Source organism: Octodon degus, unplaced genomic scaffold, assembly GCF_000260255.1.
Source record: "Octodon degus isolate 3935 unplaced genomic scaffold, OctDeg1.0 scaffold00072, whole genome shotgun sequence".
Lineage (NCBI taxonomy): Eukaryota > Metazoa > Chordata > Mammalia > Rodentia > Octodontidae > Octodon > Octodon degus.
The window spans coordinates 11,396,408-11,403,344 of record NW_004524648.1 but is presented as its reverse complement, the minus strand read 5'-3'; positions in this window follow the sequence as shown (position 1 = coordinate 11,403,344).

Sequence of the window (6,937 nt, the reverse complement as noted above, 5' to 3'; positions counted from 1 at the left end):
AAATGGAAAACACATCTTCATTTATGTCCTAGCTCTTAACAGAATATGAAAAAGAGATTCCTGGAGCCCCAGAGCCACCTGACTTCCCCTCAGAAGGTTATTTTTCAGTGTCCCAAGCGAGCCCTCCCCCGTGATCTTTCTTCTTTTTGATTTGGTTTCACCACCTGCATGCGTCACCATGACTAGGTGAGAATGTGGGCTTGCTGCCGTCCCAGGGTACAATTTAACAGGAAAGACAGCTGTGACCTGCTCCTAGTGAATCCAGCCACTTGTTTAATATGCTTGATGCCCTGTAGGGCCCTTCCACAGTACAGAGTAACCAGAGGTGCAGAACCGTGGCCTTGCCCATAAAGACAGAGGAGAATTCGCACAATAAATACAGCCAGCTGGGAAAATTGATGCAGGCGTAAATAATACATGGCAAATGTAGTCTTTTATGCAGAAATTCATTGCTGGTAGCTCTGAGATGCAGTATAATTACATCTCTTTTTCCTGCCAGCTGTACCACTGCCTTGTGCCTTAGTGTGTAAAATAACCCCCCTGTCTGTCTGTTACCAATACTGTGGCCATCCGTCTGAGAGTCGTAACCCTGGCTGGGAGGGGAAGAGGGCATTAGGGAACAGAAAATAAAAGCCAAAGTAAAGAAAAATGATCAGGGTTATTATTATTACTTTTTTGTGTGTGTGGAACCGGGGATTAAACTCAGGGCCTTGCGCTTGCCAGGCAAGCGCTTATTCTACTGCGCCATTTCCCCGGCCCCAGTAAAGGTTATTTACTGACCACTTTGTGTTTTGTTTCGGGGCTTTGGTCTGCATTTGCTTTTGTTTGGCATTACTGAGGATGGAACCTGGGGCCTCACATACGCTGGGCAGCTGGTCTACCACTGAGCTATACCCCCAGTTCAGGGCCATGTTTTTTAAAGGGAGATTGTCCTTGGTTCAAGAGATTGTAGGCATGTGTGATGGTGCACAGCTGTGATCCCAGCACTCAGGAGGCTGAGGCAGAAGATCACTGTGAGTTCAAAGGCCAGCCTGGGCCACAAAGTGAGCTCAAGACCACTCTGAACTGCATAGTGAGACCCTGTCTCAGACAAAAAAATTTAAAAAAAAAAATAAAGAGGTTCTGTATAAACTAGTTGTGTGTTACCTGAGGGAAAAGGTATCAGAGATCTAGTTAAGACAATTTGGCACGCATAGGAGACAGATGCAGCAGAGATGGCGGTGCGGGGTGGGGATGAATGGCAGACTGGCTCCAGGTGGCTGAGTGTGTGTGGGGCTGGCGACTCCAGCCTGGTACTTGTTTTCACAGAAGACCCCGGGAGAAGTCAGTCTTCAACATCTGCGCCCTGTGCAGTTGGCACATTCCTGCACCTGTAGTAAGAAGCATCCTGTTGCGCTAGGAATGGCACATCCCTGTCACACATAGTACTGTGTGGGCCTGCTGAGCGCAGAGCAGACACCACCAACCAATCGTAGGGATTTGTTTTTCTTTTTCTGCAGAACTCAAAGTACTTTGCAGTTTTTCTTTTTTGCAGTTTTTCTTAATGCGGTACTCCAGATAGCAACTACCTGGAGTTGGAGTTGACCTTCAGAGTGAGTGAACCTGGTTGTCCCATTCCCCTGGTCCTGTTTCCTGCATGCATGAGTCCAGGTACTTCATCCCTGTTCAAGACAGTGCAATGTGAAAAGGCTCACCTGGCTGATTGTGTCATTTGAAAAAGAACCTGAGGGTCAAAGAGAAAAAGTAACAGTCCAAGTGGCAGAATAGGGGTTGGGACCCAGGACTCTCTCTCCCCACTTTGCCTTTAATTTTTCATTCACCAGCTCTATTCCTGCTGGAATGCAGACTAGAACTAAAGACGCACAGTCTTCGCCTAGTGACCACTCGGCTCGGGAAGGTGCCCCATCCTCCTCCCAGCATTCATGCACCTTGTCCTTGGGACCCTGTTCCTAGGCCAGGGCTTCGCCTGTCTGCAGGCTGCTACTGTAGTCCTCTCCAGCCAACTTACCCGTGCTGCCCCAGGGTGGGCTGTCCTGGGCAAGAAAGCCTTTTGCTCCCCCACTGATGTGTATCCCTGCCCACCTGCCCTGTGGCTGGTGCGTGCCCACTCTGACAGCTGCCTCAGCAACTCTGGAGTAAGTGGATGCCTGTGACTGCCCCGTGCTACTCGTGTCACCTGTGAGCGAGCTCCTGGGTTCATTCTTCCCTCATTTTTTCTTCATTATAAGAACTTATTAATGAGTGATCCTCAACACATTTTAAAGAAGGCAAAGGAGAGGAATGCAGGAATGTTTCCTCTTTGGATTGCCATTAAGTTCCCAGAACCTTTACTTTCTTTTTTCCATACTGGAGATTAAATTTAGGATCTTCACACTGAGCTACATCCCTAGCCATTTTTAAAATTTTGAGATAATCTTACTAAGTCACTAAATGGTCCAGGGTGCACTTGAGATCCTCCTGCCCCAGCCTTCCAGAATGCTGGGATTACAGGTGTGCACCACCACAGGCTCTATATCTTTCTACAGATTATTGTATTATTTATTGTATTTTTTTTTCAAATTAGACAAAATGTCAAGTCCTGCCTATGTACTGACACTTGATGGTGTTTGAGTTCCCAAATATTGTCAGGCAGAAGATCTCATGTGTTAGCTGGGCATGGGGGTGCACGCGTGTAATCCCAGCACTTGGGAGGCTGAGGCAGGAGGCCAGCCATGAGTTCTAAGCCAACCTGAACTACAGATCTAGATAGAGACTCTGCCTAAAAAAGCCAAAACAAATCCACATGTTATTGAGGCTGCTTTTTGTTCCAAATAACAAAACCTGGCTTAAAGATGAATCAATAATAAGGATACCCTCTCAGGGAAGTCCAAGGTTAGTTAATTCAGGGGGCTTACTAGCAAGTGCTACTGGGCTTTTCTGTTTCTATTCTGTTGTCTTTTTGTCCTCAAACTCATTGCCTTCAACAAAGCTTGGCCACAGCCACTTGGAGCATCAGTCCAGCCACACAAGATCCTCAAGCAGGAAGTAGATCACCCGCCATGTCCTTTAAAGAACAAGGAAGATGCAGAACTTTCTTCTAATAGCTGCCTTGCTTTCTATCTTATAGTTGAGAATTGCTTCTGGTGCCCAAATGGAATTCAGTAACTGGGAAAGGAAATGGGACCACTGACTGTGATTGGCTCAGGCCAGCAGGAAACAGCCCGGGGCTGAGGCTGAAAGTAGGCATTCCTGAAGCTTGGCCATGCTGGAAAGGAAAGCGCGTGTGAAGGACTCAGATATTGACTCAGATATTGTCCTGCCATGGCCTGGATGGCACCTTTATCTGGCTCGCTGGCTATGAGGGATTTAGATGCAGATCCTGCGAGGTTTTTGCTGTGTTCTGGCGTGGAGCTGTTTGGGTAGTTTCAGCTGTCGAGTTCTACATCCTGGAGATAGACACTGAAGGAGGCTCTATGATGCATAGAGCTGGGTGTGTGTTCATAGAATTTTTGACTTTTTTCCCCCCATGGCTGGCTTAGCCTGTCCTGGGGATGAGGCTGGTGCAGCATGTGGTGCTTCGGATTGAACCTCGGTCCCTGCCCTTACCTAAGCTTGCCTAAGCAGGCTCCTTAGTCTGTCGAGCTATCTTGTTGGCCCCTTCTTTTTCTTTTTAAGGCTAGAGAATATTCTGCCACAGCAACCATCAAAGAACAGTAGCCATGGCCCTCTGCTATCCCATGGCCGTGGACCTCAACTAGGGCCACAACGTAGCTAAGAATGTGAGCAAACCAAGGCACAGCTGCCATCATGAACGTCTCACCAAACACACCAAGTTCGTGCGGGACATGATCCGGGAGGTGTGCGGCTTCGCCTGCTATGAGTGGCGCGCCATGGAGCTGCTCAAGGTCTCCAAGGACAAGCGCGCCCTCAAGTTCATCAAGAAAAGGGCGGGGACGCACACCCGCACCAAGGAGAAGCATGAGGAGCTCAGCAACATGCTGGCCGCCAAGAGGAAGGCAGCTGCCAAGAAGGACTGAGCCCCTGGAATAAAGCTTTGCAGAAAGTTAAAAAAAGAAAAGAAAAAAAAAAAAGCCTAGAGAATATTATTAATCAAAGGTTATCCTGAGAGCTGGGGGTAGAGTTCAGCAGGAGGGTGTTTGCCCACCGTGCACAAGGACCTGGCTTCAATCATCAGCACCACAGAAAAAAGAGAAAAAAGTGACCCTGAATGCTTTTTCTCATTTTCTCATCCAATTGCACCGGCTTAGACTAACTGCAGGACTACAGCAAGGAGAAGCAACAATAGCCACCATCTTGGTCTTGTTCCTGATATCAGCAGGCTGCTTGGAGTGTTTCATCATTGAGTTCTGTATCTCAGCTTCTGTGTAGGTAGCTTTCATCTAGGTGGAGACCCTATGACTGGAATCTTGGAGGGGTTCTGGGAACTAGCCACTGTGTCTGCCAAGTGGAGTTTTCTCGCCCAGCCCGTGGCAGATCCACAAGCCCTCAAGCTGCACAACTGCGCTTCAGTTTCTACCCACATCACTTTGAGAAGCTCCCAGCCTGGTATTCTCTGGCCTCTCTCTAGTTTCTAGGTATCATGGCCTCAGTTTATGTTTGGTGTGTGGCCAGGAGACAATAGGCCTATTCTGCCAAGGATACAAAGTCAAGAAATCAGGGGCCAGGGAGATGGCTCAGGGGAATAAGCGCTTCCCTAGCAAGCACAAGGGCCTGAGTTCAATCCCTGGTTCTGCCAAAAAACGAAACAAACAAAAAACAGTGAAGAAACAGGATTTTCTTTTTCTCAATACTGGAGATTGAATTTAGGGATGTGCTACCACTGAACCACATCCCAGCTCTTTATTTTAATTTTATTTATTTATTTTTAATACCAAGAATCAAACTCAGGACCTTGTACTTGCCAGGCAGGTGCTGTACTGCTGAACTATATCCTAAGCCCTTATTTTTTATTTTTATTTTTTTTAAATTTACAGACGGGGTCTCACTAAGTTGCCCAGGCTGGCCTTGAACTTCTGATGCTCCTGGCTCAGCCTCCTGAGTAGCTAGGATTACAGGCGCATAGCACCGTACCCAGCAAGGAACAGCATTTTTAACATCTCAACTACCTTGGTCTTAGCTGATATTTGTTTTAGACGTTGAATGATAACTTCACCTCTTTAAGCCCGAGTTTCATCCGCTGTGAAATAAGAAAATAATACCTGCTTCATAGACTTGGTTCAAGGTCACGGAGCTCATGTACTGCCCCAAATGCCTTTCTTCCCGGCATGCAATTGGCACTCAATCTCAGAGCAGTGAGAGGCTTCTGAGGCCTGGGAGCTGCCGGTGAGAGGTTTCTGATGAGCTAGCGGCAGATTCATCGTAGCGTGACCAGTGCGATCACCCAAGGCCTTTTGCTCAGAGTGTCCTGCATTTAGATGAATGCCATGATATTACCATCTTAAACTGACTTTTGGAGCAAGAACCCCTCATTTTGCACTGCACTCACAAATTAGTCCCTTTTTTTTTTGGTGGTGGTGGTACCAGGCATCAAGCTCAGGACCCTGTGCTTATCAGGAAAGTGCTTATACCACTGAGCTATATCCCCAACCTCCCCATTGTTGTCTTTAAGACTTGGTCAGCTTCTCGCTCTGGTCCTTATTTTTGGAAAACTTTACCACTGATTTCTTCAGGAATTATTTCCTTAGAGTAAACATGTAACTTATTCATAGATTAATTAGGATTGGCATCCTGTGAATCTTTATCTCTGTGTGTTTCATTCTGGGGTAACTTATGCAGCCTCTCTGGGAAAAGAACACTTTATGTTTTGCAGAATGTATTAGCTCCTGAGAAGTTAGGGAGCTGGTGAAATGACATGATGATTGGCAATTTCTAATCAAGAAGAGATCTAGGTTGGCTGACTTCTTTGGATAAGATAATGTCTCTCACTGGCAAAATTTGTGTTGCAAAGGAATTACATTTTCTTTATTGGCAAACTATATGTCTCAGGGGAATTAAACAGATAATTTATTTAAAGTGCCTTTCACAGAGTGTCTGGCACATAGTAGGTGCTCAATCACCATTAATTCTGGATTTTGTCAGAAGTAGCAAAAATCAGGGCACTAGGACTTATGAACCCTGCTGCTACTAATAAAAGAAATAATTTGATTTATTTTCTCACTACTGTTTGGGGAAAGGCATGTGCTTCATAAATATGTATTGGAAAGTACTTAGCAAATGAGTAGAAATAATAAAAATATGTCAATGTAAACAGCTCCTATAAATATGTCACTTGGTAGACAAATTAGTGTTTTATTACTACTAAATACCGTGGCTTGCCGAAAAGGATTTCAGATTACTTGCACAATGGGTACATTATGGAGTACCTCTATAGAAGGGCATGATAAAGATGAAAAATAGTGATGACAGTCGTACCGAAGGTGGAGAAAGGGGGTGCATGGGCACAGGCAATTTGGAGGTCTCTGGGCTTTAGTGATGTACACGCGATATAGCCACATTCCACTGATTTAGCCAAAATGTGGACCAGAGGGCCCTCACAAAGCATTTCCCTGAGATGTCCTGAGTTCACACTCCAAGTTATTGGGTCCAATTAGCGAGTTAAGGGCATTCCCTTTCAGAGCCGTGCACTCAGTTTGTAAACTAAGTTTATAAGAAGACATCTCTGGGTCTCACCTCACTCTTATTCTGGACCTATTAAATTTCTGTCGCCATGATTCATATCTAAAGAAAGACAGACTGCTGTGCCTCAACCATGGCTCACAAGTCCATTTCAGAATAAAAGAGGATGGATAATTGTTGGCATCTGAAGAGAAAAGGAATCAGTATGCAGTTCCTGGGTTCAAACGCTACCATTGCAATGGGTTTGTGTATGTGTAGTGACATGTGCCTCTCACCTCAGCTAGTCAAGAACCGAAGCAGGAGCATTATAGACTGCTAAGTT